At 36.9% G+C, this 15829-nt stretch overlaps 1 protein-coding gene and 1 pseudogene across 1 annotated transcript in view; both read right to left on the reverse strand.

Annotated features, from left to right (window-relative positions):
• The window catches only part of LOC113182231 (large ribosomal subunit protein eL33 pseudogene), a 75974-nt pseudogene extending 70752 nt beyond the window's left edge, over positions 1 to 5222 (reverse strand).
• The window catches only part of Greb1l (GREB1 like retinoic acid receptor coactivator), a 249918-nt gene that overhangs the window by 214539 nt on the left and 19550 nt on the right, over positions 1 to 15829 (reverse strand). Inside the window, exon 2 of the mRNA XM_077792249.1 lies at positions 14836 to 14955. The gene's annotated coding sequence lies outside the window, so the exon portion shown is untranslated. The remainder of the gene's footprint in view (positions 1 to 14835; positions 14956 to 15829) is intronic.

The raw sequence follows: 15829 nt of genomic DNA on the forward strand, positions 1-15829 counted from the left end.
CAAATATTACTAATGGAATAAAACTCTCACAATCTCCACAGATCTGAAATGCAAGTTTCATCTACTTACGAAAAAAAATGTATCATCTTTGCCTCATAATCACTAGAATATGACTAGCTGCTACTAAATATTACCATATTTAATGTTAATTATTTGTGAGCTAGTTCAAATTATCACTTATGTATGTTAACAGGAGAAATGCTTTATGAAAAGTCTTTAAATCAAAATTTTCACAAATTCAAAACTCCTTTTAGTCTGAAGTTTTACTATTGTCTATATGTTTGTTCATGCACTTATGCATTTAATCATGACTTCAACTATGCCTTTATTTATTACCACATCAGCATTAAGACCTAGCATATACCCAAAGGACTTAAAATCAGCATAATATAGTGACATGGCCACATCAATGTTTATAGAAACTCAATTCACAATAGCCAAGCTATGCAACCAACCTAAGTGCCCTTCAACAGATGAATGGATAAAGAAAATGTGGTACATACACAATGGAATATTACTCGGCCATAAAGAAGAATGAAATTATGGCATTTGCCAGTAAATGGATGGAACTTAGACTATCATGCTAAGTGAAATAGGCCAATCCCAAAAAAACAAAGGCCAAATGTTCTCTCTGATATGCAGATGCTAACTCACAATAAGGGGTAGGGGATAGAAGTTCACTAGATTAGACAAAGGGGAACAAAGAGAATGGGAGAGGATAGGAATAGAAAAGACAGTAGCGAACTGGATATAACTTTCCTATGTTCTTATATGAATACATGACCAGTGTAACTCCACATCAGGTACAACCAAAAAATGGGAAGTTATACTCCATGTATGTACATTATGTCAAAATACATTCTACTATCATGTATAACTAAAAGAACAAATAAAAAGTTAAAATAATTAAAAAAGACCTAGTAATTGAAAGATGAATTGCAAGTAGTCTTGGCCCTCTGAGAGTTTTGAGCCAAATGAGATACATGCCTACCAGTTATTACAGCTAAAGAACAGCACAATAAAGAAATAAGTACAGTGGGCTTCTTATTGTCTGCAGAGGTCAGGAAGTGTGTTTTTAGAAATTATATGCTTGAAACTTTAGTTTCCATATTTTAATATTTATGAAAAGGAACATTAGGTGGAATATATATATATATATATACACACACACACACACACACATACACACACACATATACAGATATATATCTCAAAAGACAGTAAATTGCATTTATTCATGACTTCTTAGGAAAATCATTTTTCACATTTGTAAGTAACTTTTATCCACGTTGTTGACTTTCTTCAATGGCTGTATTTCACTCAGCTGCCGTGTGACAGAGCCTGGCTAGATGCTCACCAAATCTATTTCCTCTGCCTGGAGACATGAGCAAACATTTCCTTGTTCTCAGGATGGAATGTGTTTGATGTGAAGGCGCAAAACACTTCCTTCCCTAACTCTGTCTTCCGAGGCAGTCTTGGAGTCCAGAATTGGAAGATGGCAGCGGAACAAGATGAAAGTGGCCTGGACCCCTGAGCAACTGCAAGGAGAATGTCTCTGCATGTCACACTGCAATGTGAGCATGTAATTAAGCCACTGGAATACTGAGGATGCGTGTTACAGCAGTTAGCTTATTTGAAGGAATAAGGTGAAGGTAGCAGGTAGTCAAAACAGAATTTAAGTCACATGAGATGACAGATACTCTTAGTTCCTTTTTAAATACCTCTCTCTCCTTCCTTTTGCTAACAGGACAGTGATTTGGTGGGGGGATTCCCATGCACACAGCTCCAGGTAAAGGATTTTGATTGATTTAAGCTCATTATGAAAATTCGGTTCCCCATCTTCCTAGCCTCCCCTATGGTGAGGGATGGTCATGTAGTCCAGTTCCAGCAAAGAAGACCTAACTGGAAGTTTGCTGCAAGGATTTCTGAGAAACATTTTCCTTCCCTGATAAAAGTAGACCCGTCATGATGGTCATTGTCCCTTCTGCCCTTTCCTTGCCTTAAACAGGAACTAAATGACTGGGGTTTGCATTCTGAACTAACAAAATAAATAAACTACACTAATATCACATATCCACCAATGCCATAAATTTGTGGGTTGACATGGGACATACATAAAAGAACACAAGCCTCACCTAAAAGCATTCAAAAGTTAATTTTTTATTTAAACACAAATTACAAAACAAAAGTCTCAATGAGCCTAAGGCCAGTTTATAAAATTTGAAATATAAAGGCCTGTTAATTTACCACTAACTCTCAAATTCTTGTCATCATCTATTGAATACACATTTATCGCTCACCATTTTTAAGTGTCTTTTTAAAAAATATTTTTTAGTTGTAGGTGGACACAATACCTTTATTTTATTTGTTTATTTTTTTATGGGGTGCTGAGGATCAAACCTAGTGCCTCACACATACTAGGCGAACGCTCTACTACTGAGCCACAACCCCAGCCCCTAAGTGTCTTTAAAGAGTCAAATTTCTCTTTTAAATCTTTTAGATCTCTTTTTATTGGTTTTAAATTAGTTATATATGACAGTAAAATGCATTTTGATACATCATACATAAATGGAGTATAACTTCTCATTCTGGTTGTTCATGGTGTGGAACTGCACCGGTTGCATAGTCATATATGCACAGAGTCATAATGTCCCAATTCATTCTACTATCTTTCCTACCTCCAAACCCCCTTCCCTCCCTTCCTATCCCTCCCACTCTCACCATATATATATATATATATATATATATATATATATATATTTTTTTTTTTTTTTCCTGATACCAGGGATTTAACTCAGGGACACTCAACTACTGAGCGACATCCCCAGTCCTATTTTACTGAGTTGCTTAGCGCTGGTTCTGAACTCGAGATCTTCCTGCCACCATGCCCAGCCCCTCTCACCACTTTTTAATGTGCTTTCTTTAAATTGGGATAATGTACTGACTTAGAATTCAGGCTTTGGAGTCAGACTGACTAGATTCAAATCCCAGCTCTGGCACTTACTATATGAATTTATATGGTACTAAACTTCTATTTTTCTTATTACTAAGATAGAGATAATCATAGCATATACTTTTAAGGATGATGGTACGGATGAAATAACACAATCAATATAAAATACTTAGTAGAGTGCTTGGCCATAATGCTTTATAAATGGAAGCTTTTATTTTTATTACCTCTAAATTTCGGCATACAGCTTCAAGTAAGGAATAAATCCATTGTCTCTGTGTATGGGATAGGGGGAGGGTCCTTGCTCACTATGTGTCTAAAGTATGCTTTATGTCCAGAGCCTCCTGCTGAGTCAACTAAAGAATAATTAAAGTTGCCTGACAGCCTTTGGACTGCTTGGATTTTCAGCAGGGTTAAAATAACATCACAGCTAAGTTGTTTTAAGTCAAGGATTAGAGTCAATGACTAAGAGTCAAGGGCAGATTGAGAGGACACTCAGGGTGGGGTGTGTGCCTTCTCCTGTCCCTGTGAACGCCCTAGGCTGTGGACTCTGAGGCCTCACTCCAGGCAAGATAACAAAGACACAAGAGCCAAACAATAACCACAGATGATAATCCTTACAGCCACAGGGGCCAGACTTCTCACCTACCACTCCTCACCTTCCCCATGCTTCTCCAGAATGGATTATTCACCCTATAAGTATGTGACCGACATTTTTCTGTCTCTACATCTCAGCTGAGATGCTTTCCTACTCCCCCTAAAAATAACCCTCAAAAACTATCAGCCTGGAGTGCGGTTGTGGCTCGGTGGTAGAGCACTTGCCTAGCATGTGTGAGGCTCTGGGTTTGATCCTCAGCATCCCATAAAAAAAAGAAAATAAATAAAATAAAAGTCCATTGATAAATAAAAAGTATTAAAAAAAACTATCAGCCTGTCTCTCCATGTAAAAACCCTGTTCATTTCTGGGTTAAGTATAAATGCCTCTTCTTTCAAAATCACATCTCTAGGCCAGGCATAGTGGCGCATACCTGTGTAATCCCAGCAACTGAGGAAGCTGAGGCAGAAGGATAGCAGGTTCAAAGCCAGCCTCAGCAATTCAGTAAGTCCCTGTCTCAAAATAAAATATAAAAATGACTGCAGATGTGGCTCAGTGGTTAAGTGTCCCTGGGTTCAATTCCTGATACCAAAAAAAAAAAAAAAAAAAAAAAATCCACCTCTAATTTTCTCAAATAGTGTCTCGGACTTTTCTAAATACTTGTTGAACTTTATTCATTCCAAAAACATGTTTACAATACCGACTATGACCTTAGAATTATTCTATATGCTGAGAGGGCATGGTCTTTATTCTTAGGAAAGGTTTAATATCTATAATAAATTGAATTTATTTGAATCTTTTTTATTCCCCAACAGGATGGGCATAGCTTCCGATAATAAATATATACTATGTAAAATAATAACAAAAGAGGGGCTGGGGATGTAGCTCAGTGGTAGGATGCATGCCTAGCGTGCATGAAGCCCAGGTCCAATCCCCAGCACCACAAAAGAAAATAAAAATGATAGAGAATAGTAAAAGAGAGTTCAGGTCCAGGAGATAGAAGAAATCAGATATACTAGACAGTATATATGATTAGCATTTATTAGTATCAATGTAGTTCAGTATCAATGTTAGCTCTAATCTTACTGAGAACAACGGCCAAAAGGTGCACCCAGTATTCTCCCTTCAACAGGGAAGAGGATGCATATCAGCTTTTCAGGACCAAAAAAACCCTTAATCCTCTTCTTAAGAGTATTATATAACTTCCTACCTGGGATACTACGGAAGATTTCTAATGATTACGTTTCAGTGTAAAAAGTGCTAAAACAAGCTGGGCACGATGGCACATGCCTGTAATTCCAGCAGCTCAGGAGGCTGAGGCAGGAAGATCATGAGTGTAAAGCCAGCTCAGCATTTTAGAGACACTCTAAGCAACTCAGCAAGACCCTGTCTCTAAATAAAATATTAAGCGGAGTTGGGAATGTGCCTCAGTGGTTAAGCACCCCAGGTTTAATCCCCAGTACAAAAAAAAAAAAAAAGTGCTAAAACAGCTTTCCTTTTAAGCACTGAGCCCCAGCCATGAGGATCATCAGGCTTCAGAAACTAACCTCCTTGATCCTCTGCTGTAGCAACAGAAGGTCTGGCTGGACAAATGAAATTGACTTTGCCAGTTCCTGCCATCCAATTTGCAAGATGATCGAAGATGAGCTGATCATCTACACACTTATGACTGTCCATTCCCAGGCTCCATGCCAGAAAAACAAGGTACCACCAATGCCCAAATGCCTGAGAAAGTAACCAGGATGAAAAGGATGGAAATGCTGTACCAGTTGCTTACAAGGTACCCAACTAAGAAGATTGACCATCCCATGTATCACAACCTGCAGACCCAGAAGAACATGTTCAAAAATAAGCTGAAGGCAGACATGGCCTATCTGAAGCTCCAGGTAGACCAGGCTCACTGATCTGAGACAAAAACAGTATGCAAACACCATGAGGAGAGACTTCAGGCCAAAAAGGAAGACAGCACTGAGACTCTGTCAAAGAAGGGAGCGTCCCCCTTACTTATACATAATGGCCTCAGCAATAATAGAAATTAATCATTCAACAAAACATCCAATCATTCAGTATTGGGCATTATATTGTCATTATTAAATAATGTTTGCCTTCCAAAACAAACAAAGCCTCCTAAATCAGAGGCATGTACAATATGCTCTAGAACACAAATGAGTACACTACCTTTCAAATTCCATAAATCCAAGCACTATATGTATTAATAACAACAATACTGTGTTGGAGGGCAATTTACAAGAACACCATCCTAGAACTATTTTTCAGAATTGAACAGCTGAAATAGTGTACAAGAATTTAAACAAGTATCAATCACAGTTCGAATTTAAACAAATGCCAATCACAGACTGGCCCTAAACTTATAGCCCTGAGAATATGGCCATCTACCGTTCTAATTTCTTTCGAGAACATCATTCCCATTCTTTCAACTACAAATTTTTACATGAATATCTTCCCATCATTTCAACTTCCATCTAAAATCAAATGTATCACCTTTTTCTCCAAAACACCAACTCTCGTCTCCCTTATTTCTGTGAACAGCAACATCCTTCTCCCAAGCAATGGGCTTGAAAACTTGGAGTCATCCGTCTATTGTGCCTCTCTCTTGATTTCAAAATTCAACCAGCAATCCCCTACCTCTTTTCCTTTTATTTTTGAATCTCTTTCTTTCTCTTTCACTTCCAACACTAACAACATTCAGGTCCCTGTTACCCTGAGCCCATATTTATGCAATAGCTTAGAGTCACTTTCTAAAACACAACACTGTCCCATTCCTGTTCAGAAATTTTCAGCGGGGTCCTTGTCACTTGGTAAATGTAGGCTGAACCACAAAATCTGGAATCCTTCATACCATAACATGATCTCTGCCTAATAGCTGACTCCTAACAACCTCTGATTGCGTCCACTTTAATACTGTTCTACCCACTGCCTTTGTATTCACACACGTTCAGTGTTCCACAATGACAAACTGCTCTCCTTACCTCTTCCCTAATAATCCAAATTCAATTCTTCAAGGTTTGGTACAATCTCACCTCTTAAGCAAACTTTTCTTAGATGTCACTCTCTGTTTAACTCATGACACTGACTGTCACCTATCCGGCTTATGCAACAGCTCTTTGGATAGATCTTTATGATATCACTCATTTTGTCTTACATAATTTTTCACATTTACTCTGATGATATACATATAAGCATATATCTTAGCTTCCCTACTAAAGTGTCTGTTACCTTTCTTTTTTTTTTAATTTTGTCCCCCTCATGCTAAGCACTTAGTAGGAACTTTAATATGTCACAGAATTTGAGAAGAAAACCTTCAATGTTCTATTTCCCATTTTCACTCAGGATACAAATCCCTCCAACACTCTTCACAGCCCATCCTGCAGCCTCTGTTGAATGCTGTAGTAACACTTCTCAACTACATGACAGGACAGCCTGTTCCACTGCTGAAGAATATTAGATAATAGGAAGGTTTTCATCAATCTCCAAAATACATCTATGAAAATGCAAAGCATCAAATAGTATGCTCATATGCTTCCTTATATGCATATACATGCACAAAGTGCTCAGGAAAGATCTACAGAAGCTGGGGTTATCTTCAGTAAGTAGATTTGAGTGGTTGGAAGACAAAGGTAGAAGAACAACTAATTTTAATTACGAGACTCTGGCATATTTAATAATAAAGTAAAACATTTTTTAAATTTTTTTCTCATTATGTTTTAAATTTTCTTCTGCAAAACTTTTATCCTGGCCCTATTTCTGATCTCTAGAGCCACCAGGTATAACTCAAAGATGCTGATTGATTAATTAATAATTTAATAAACTGTTGTCACATAAATATGCACACACATCTGAGGGTCACTAATGCCTTAAAAGTAATGTTTGGTCTTGGGGTGTAAAACATTGGAGGAGTGCTTGCCTAGCATGAATGATCCCCAGCATCACACACACACACAAAAGTATTAGTGTATTCTTTTAAATGATTTAAAAATGTATCCCAATATGCTTTAATATGTTTAAACAATCCTTTTTTTTTTTTTTAAATTTCAATATTTATTTTTCAGTGGACACAACATCTTTGTTGGTATGTGGTGCTGAGGATCGAACCCGGGCCGCACGCATGCCAGGCGAGCGCGCTACCGCTTGAGCCACATCCCCAGCCCTAAACAATCCTTTTTATATGGTAGACAATTTCCAAACTGTCTTAATTAAATTTTCTCCATAGATTTATATTCTATTTTTATTGCTTCTGGCATAAGACACTTGCTGCCTAAAGCATTATGGTGTTATCTGCTACATAAACAGATTTATGATGTTCTTTATACTTACTATGCCCTCTTCTAATTTTTTTTTAGTTGTAGATGGACACAATACCTTCATTTTATTTATTTATTTTTATGTGGTGCTGAAAATTGAATCCAGTGCCTCATACACACTAGGCAAGTCCTCTTTCACTGAGCCACAACCGCAGTTCCTTATCACGCCCTCTTACTACATTAAGTCCTGAGGCACAGGATATACTAACATATGTATATTAATATATCCTTATATTAACATATACATATTAATATATCCTTAAGGACATATTGACAGTTTTCCGAATTATGCAGAATTCCCCAATCACAAAACAGCTTTGAAAAGAAAGACTATTCCTAATGGCAGTTATCAAGAATACAAGAAACAATAATGTTGGCAAAGATGTAGGACATTGCTGGTGGGACTGCAAATTTGTGCAACCAATCTGGAAAGCAGTATGGAAATTTCTTAGAAAACTTGGAAGAGAACAACCCTTTGACCCAGCTATCCTACTCCTCAGTTTATACCCTAAAGACTTAAAAACAGCATATTAACAGTGACACAGCCATCTCAGTGTTTACAGAAGTACAATTCAGAATTGTTTAACTGTGGAAGCAACCTATATGTTCTTAAATAGATGAAAGGATAAAGAAACTGTGGTACATATACACAATGGAATATTACTCAGCATTAAAAGAGAATAAAATTATGGCATTTTCAGGTAAAATGGATGGGATTGGAGAATACCATGCTAAGTGAAATAAGCCAATCTCAAAAAAAAAAAAAAAAACAGGGGCCAAATGTTTTCTCTGATAAGTGGATGCTAATCCATATGCGGGGGACATGGGATAAATGGAGGAACTTTGGATGGGGCAAAGGGGATGGGGGAGTGGGGAAAGAGATAGGAAAGGCAGTGGAATGAGACAAACATCATTACCCTAGGTACATGGAGGATTGCACAAATGGTATGAATCCATTTCATGCACAACCAGAGAAGTGAAAAATTCTGCTCCATTTGTGTACAATTAATCAAAGAGCTTTCTACTGTCATGTATAACTGATTATAAAGAATAAATAAATAAATAGAAAGAAAGAAAGAAAGAAAGAAAGGCTATTCCTAAATATTATGAAAAGTTACAGAATGAATAAAGATCTCCTCCATCACCATTATGAGTAGTTATTTATATTAGGAATCAATTGATCTATGCACTAGTCCTGGTGCTTTAAGTGTCTCTGGGCCTCCACTTTCTCCACCATCAGTAAAATATACACAGGCATTGGAACATTTTGGGGAGTACTTTCCAATCTAGTATTTTGTTTTGTTATGACATCATCACCCCTAAAAATATTCAGGTATTACAGTGCACACACCTAGAAATTATAAACTACTCACCTAATGAAAAGCATCTCTTTTTTTCCTGGGGTCATTACAATGCTTCCTGGCTCTAGGCATTCCTCTTGTCGTCTATCAAACACTGAACAACTTGCACAGAGATTTTTACAAGCCTTCTTGTGTTTTCAGATGTGACCTATATCCCCATTTGAACTGTAAGATATTGACTTCATGAAACTGGACCCTAATCTCATGCGAGTTTGTAGAAGTATGGGGGCTTCAAGCAGTGATGATTATGATCACCAGCTACAGTGTACACCATGGTCTAACTGGCTCTGAGAGTCCCATCAATAAAATTCAGCTCAATTCCATAAGCTGTTTCAGTGACTGCTAGGTAGAAGGCAATGTACCCGGAGCTGGGGGAACACTTCACTATTTTCTACCCAGTACAAAGGCAGGCAATATGAAAGGCCTCCTAGGAGTAAAGGGCTGCTTCAGATTACACTGTGTTCATCAAACACCTGTCAGCCCCTATCGATTCTACCACAATTACGAGATTCCAATCTTTCATCTGTAAAACTTTCCTGTAATTCATACCTTTAGTTCTAGTTCTCAATAATCAATCAGAACCAACTGAATCATGAGGCAAAATGTCCTGAAGTCCAGGTAGCCAATGAAATCCTTTTATGACGCATTCCCTTTTCTGCACTTGGAATGCCAGGGAATCTCAGTCACTTCCTCCTTCTGTGTGTGTCTCAGTTTCTCAATTTGTATGGAAAGCCAAGATTTCCAGACTCAGCTTTTTATCTATTAGGTTCAGGGAGCCATGTACAATTTTTTCAGACGCAGTAGTAATCTGGCCTCCTGGCCAAAAAAAAAAAAAAAAAGCGGGGTGTGTGTGCTTATCTTAAATCTCCTTTGTCATTTCTACTATTCCTGAAGGGCAGAAGGCAATAGCAGAAAAAAATTCCTGCAAATACCTTCCCTTATCATCCTTCATGTTGGATGGGGGTCACAAGGCAGTCAAGCAAGTGTTTCTTGCAGTCATTTCTTGTACCAACAGGTCTTTCCTGGGCCCCCACATCTGCATTAGGATCTGAAGAATCCAAAAGCAGTGAAAACAGTGTTCCTTCTTTCTGGAACCTCATGATTTAATGGGAAGAAGAATTTACTCCAAAACCCACTGGAGAACTGTTAGGTGCCAAATTATCTGATACTGACAGTAAGAGATGACATCTACTCCACAACTTTAGAACTCTTTTAGACAGAATGTCCCAACTCAACCTTTCCCCCAAACAGAAGTCTTCCAACATCGTTGTCAGGGTCATTAAACTTCTGACTGAATGTAGAAGTCATCTCACCAAGCAGTTCATTTAATTTTTTTCAAAGTCTCTTACTGTTAGAACATTTTATCCTGATTTGAAACAAAACTCTCGCCTATTATTCTATATGGCAGTGATTGTTAGAACTTCATTTTTTTTTAAAAAGCAGTGCAACATGTCTTTAAAAGAAATATTAGGCAAAACCCCAAAACAGAAAGCAGTTAAAAGTGAAACTCTTCTGTTGGCAGCTGCAGGGGGCACTCAGCATGTCCATCAGTCCTCTCTTTTCCCCTGCAACCCAAGGATCATCACAAAATCCCTGCAGCTCTGCAGAGCACAATTTGAAAACCACTGCTTTAAAGGTAATTAGAGTCAATCTAATTCCAGCTGCACACATCAGCCCTTCAAGACAACTGTCCTGTCTCTTTTGAAATCTTTTCTGGATTAAACTTGCCCATTTCAAATGATCCTTTCCTTTTCTGTTATTTTCCTTGATGTCTCCCCATCCTCATCATTTTCTGCACACACCCCCCCCCCCCGCCGCCAAGAAAAAAAGCAAAACTATATCTGAACACAATTCTTTAGATATTGCGATCACCTGAGGATACAAATTCTCTCTCTGGACACCAGAACTAGTTGAAGAGGGTTTAGTGAATGAAGAAGGCCCTGAGCTGGACCTTGAGAAGCACTGGATTTAGCTGGGTGGAGAGGAGAGAGGACAAAATTCCAGGCTAGGAAACCAGCATGGACAAAGATACAGAAATCAAAACGAAGGCCTTCTGATACACTTTGGACACTTCACTTCCAGACTCTTATGGGTTCTTTCTCATTCAACCAGCTGCTCACTCTTATTTGTGTCTCCAAAGAAAATTAAGCTAGATCTTATCTCCATGAATGTAGGCTTTTATTGTGTTGGGATGAAATTAGTGAAGTGATCTGATCAGTACTAAAGCTAGGTTATTTCAATATTCTAGTCCTTGCCACAGGGGAAAGAGTGCTTGATGAAGATGTTTGATAAATCTGTGAAAAAAAACAGTGTTATCTTCCAATGAGTCAACTCTTGACAAGAAGATTTGTAAAGGTTATAACACTATTCAAGCATATCCCTGGGGATTCTCAAATCTAAAGCCAACCCAAAGAACACCTCCTCTGCCAAAATTATCTTTTCTTTATTATTTGTCAAACCACAGATAATATGTGCCCCAAACAGACTATAAAAACAACAGCATTTTCCTATAGATGAATGCTAATCTAATCTACCCAGGCAACACCTTCTCTGAAAACAAATATTAAAAAGACAAGTTTTTTTTCCAGTAAACATGTTTATCATAATTCATTTTGTCATACTACTTGATTTTATCATTTATACATAGAATTCAAGCAAGTCACTTTTTTTTTTTTTTTTACATCATTTGGCTTCTCAGTCAAGAAGAAAAAAGTGTAAAGACAGGGTATTTCACCACATACCCTTTACTCTTACGATGTACTCTTTGGCGATTATATGAACACATCCTATTACGTATTACAGAATGGAAATTTCCCATACATAGTACTCCCAAACATGAGGAAGTTGATCTTGCCCTAAGTTTTAATATTTGTTATTACTCTAAGGATTTTACGGCATTTAAAAAAAAAACAGATCTTATTAGCAGTCAGGGTAATTGATTCGGACATTTTATTTCCATTATTTTCTCTTTTTCCTTCATCTCAAAAGGAGATAATCTGAATTGCTCTAATCTGAAAAACTACAAAAAGTGTAGCAAATACTTGACAATGAAGATGAAAAGCCTCTAAAAATCTGTTACCTTAGTAACAGCAAGAATGTGGAAGAATAAGAATACACTGTCAGGACATCATTTCAGATTCCACAGATTTGAGGCCTAAATACAGTCAGCTTTCATTAGCTTTTTGTTTTTCCCAGCAGGTCCTTGGACTTTGAAACAAAACCTGAATGACAGCTATGAGCAATTCCAGCCTGGCTCCTGATTAGCTATGCCAAACAAAACAACTCTCTGCAGTGTAAACTTTCCGGGCATCTGCAACCAAGCCTCTGTAGAGACCATAATTCCTCAGTGAGATTTGAAGGAGAGTCAGAGGTTGGGGGGTGAAGGGTGAACAGGAGGGGGAAGGGGAGAAAAAAGGATAAAACCTTCCCCTCCACCTCGAACTAGTTCCCTGAACCAGTCTCTGATTAAAGCAGGGAGGAAGATAAAGTAGAACTTGTCTTCATGTAGTTGGAGCTTCTAACTCTGCCTCATTCAACTATTTAACTAACTAGTTCTCTAAATCTAAATATTCTACTCCAACTAACATTCATGACATGCATGTATCCAAAACACCCATGCATTTTAGCTAAACATGCAATGGCCTGATTAGTATCAAATAGACCAATCTATTGAAGAAATCCAAGAGGAGAACTACAACATAGAAATAAATGGGCAGTGTCCCAAATGGATGCAAACTAAGATTTTGTGTCATTTGTTGTATTTGCTTTTGCTGGATGTGAACCTAAAATTAATTACACCAAATGACACTGAACTGTGCCGTGTGGTCCCATCTGCTACATAATTAGATCCCCGAGGAACTAACGATCAAGCTTTTTTTCTTATGATCAGGCCCCTTGATTCTACTTAAAGAGCATACCTTTATCAACACAAAAGAATTTGTGATTAGATTTCATTCAAAGCAGCCAGTTCTGATCAGATGCTGGATTTCAGTTATAAGTGGTTTTAGAAAAAGTGGTCTGCAGAAAATTCTGTACTGGAGTGTTAAGTGACAACTCAGCTACAAGGAGATGAGAGTTAAGCTAGAAGTTCAGCTTAAAATCTACCAACAATTCTCCTATCACTTCAGAAGTAAAAATGATCATAATTTCTGGCCACATAGCAAGATGGTAGCACTGAATTTTGCTCTTGTCTTCTGTAGAGTGGCATTAAAAATCCTCTGATCTCTATTGCTTCTGAGATAACCTATAAAAATTGATGGTTGACTTACTTGGAATGCTACGCCACCAAAATTCCCTACTTCTAGTCAGTATTTTTTTTAAAAAAAAAAAAAAACAGTGTTAGGCAGCTTTTAAAGTAAGGAAAATAGCTTCCTAAAATGTAATTTGCAAATATATGGCAACAGATGTCACAGAAAAGTTATTATTTAAATAACCACATCATAAAAGCTTTTCTTAGGTTTAGGACAACATTAAATTTAAATCATTAAAGTTTCAGATGAAAAATTCAAGTTCAGACAAGAAGAGATTCTATATAAACTCATCAAAAAATCATAATCAGGGAGGTATTAATTTTGGACACTAAAGACAGGAAATTTTCAATGTTTTAAAGGCAGGTAATACCAAACTAGAAAGCTGCATTTCCAATTATTTTATTTGATGCATCTGAAAAAAAACCACCACTATATCATAAAAAAGAACCTTAAAAAATATCTTGTAACTAACAAAGACAAGGAAAGTGACCTCAAACAATAAAAAGCTCTTCAATATGAGTCTATGCTTACAATCCCAAACCAAACCTGCTGATTCAGCACAAAGTCATCAACCGAATTCTTATCTGGAAAAGGAACAATCCATTGTCTGGTTGAAACAAAGGGCAGTGCACAGGAAATCAGCCAAATCTGGGCCAGATGGTCACTGATTCAAGTTTCTTTCTCCCCATCCCCCACCCACCCTGGCACTCCAAAAATAGACTCAGATAGCATTTTTAGTTACCAGGTAACAACCCTGAGTGTGAAGTATAAACCTTTCACAATTACCTAGGCCACCCATTTAAACACCACCATATGTTACAGAATGTCCTTGTAAAAAGTTAAATGAGGAAGTTGCTATGTAGCAGTTATTAAAAGGAAAATACCTCTAAAAAACTATCCTGTTTCTTAAGCAAGGCATAAAGTTTTTACCAGATGGAATGATTAAAAATACTCATGCTAATTTGTTCTCATCTATGATTTTTCTCAAACCATGACACAAAATAGAAATAAACCCAGAGAAAGCTGATTTATCACAATGATTTTCTGCAAGTTGATATCACTGGGTCATCATCTTCCAAAGGGGCTCACCATTTGTAACCTAAGAAACACTTTTACATCTATCAATGACAACCTCCCAACAAAAATAACTGTAATAAATATGAATATTCATTTCCAAATGGTATTAAGAAACAAAATTTTTGTTACAAAATATGTGTCTTAGACTAATAAGGTTTTGACTCAAATAATGAAATGAGCTTCATTATTAGTTTTCTTTGCCTAACCATTAAAGTAACTGGGAAAGTAAAAGTGTAACCAGGGCAGCATAGTATTTTTACAAAGTATTCACATACTGTACCTGAGATGAGAGAAACTCCACCACACAAATTCTCCACAAGGTTTGGCATTCACATAGAGAAAGACTGGTTTTTAGACTTCACTTTCTCCAAGCTCAGGAGTTTAGAGGATGGGGAGAGAACTGGAGAAGGAACAAAAAAGAGATTTGTTTGATTGGAGGGTTACTTCTAAGAATGGTACTTATATTCCTGTTCTCAAAGAATATGCCTCCTCTTTATTTCACTATAATTACAAAGAAAACAGAAGAAAACGAATCTCTTATTTTGATTATAAACCAATGTGTCTGACTTCATATCCTAGAATCTGTAAATTAGAAAGTACTATGAATACACATTTCATACCCCATCTGGTTGCTGTAAAACTGTTTCAAATTCTAAATGACAACTATTACTTAGAACAAAATATGCAGTTATGTCTTAAATCTGCAAGTATTTGATGGAAACTTGTATATTAAAAAGTAGCATAAATAAAAATTCAAGACCTTTTAAAAATGTTTGGAAAACACACCTTTACTTTTCTTGTGAAAAACAGATATTTAGAATAAACAAAGGTTATTTTTTTTTTCTTTAAAGGAAACCCTTGACTCCATAGGGGTTGCTTGGGAAATATTTACATTTAGGTGGCTTAAGTAAATTTTATCAACCAACAAATAACAATCCCTTCAGTAAACTTTATAATCCTTTTTATAATTACTCTGGAAATGTCAAGGCAGGAGTACATTTTATTGGCATGCTACAGTGTCACTTTTCCAGAATTTACATATGGAAAGGTTAGGGTAGATCAAACAGGTTTTGGTCTATTTGTTTGTTTTTATAGCACAAGTTAATCACAGGCTGGTAACCCAATAACTACAGACAAAAATGAGTTCAAAATATGCAATCAATGGCCACTCTAAAAAATGACTTCTTTGATTGTAGAGAAGTAGAAAAGATTGCTAAAGACAACCGAAGGTAACCTTCCTTGGGAGAACGGTCATAGTAGCTTATTTGAGACCA

Source organism: Urocitellus parryii, chromosome 13 (genome assembly GCF_045843805.1).
Source record: "Urocitellus parryii isolate mUroPar1 chromosome 13, mUroPar1.hap1, whole genome shotgun sequence".
Lineage (NCBI taxonomy): Eukaryota > Metazoa > Chordata > Mammalia > Rodentia > Sciuridae > Urocitellus > Urocitellus parryii.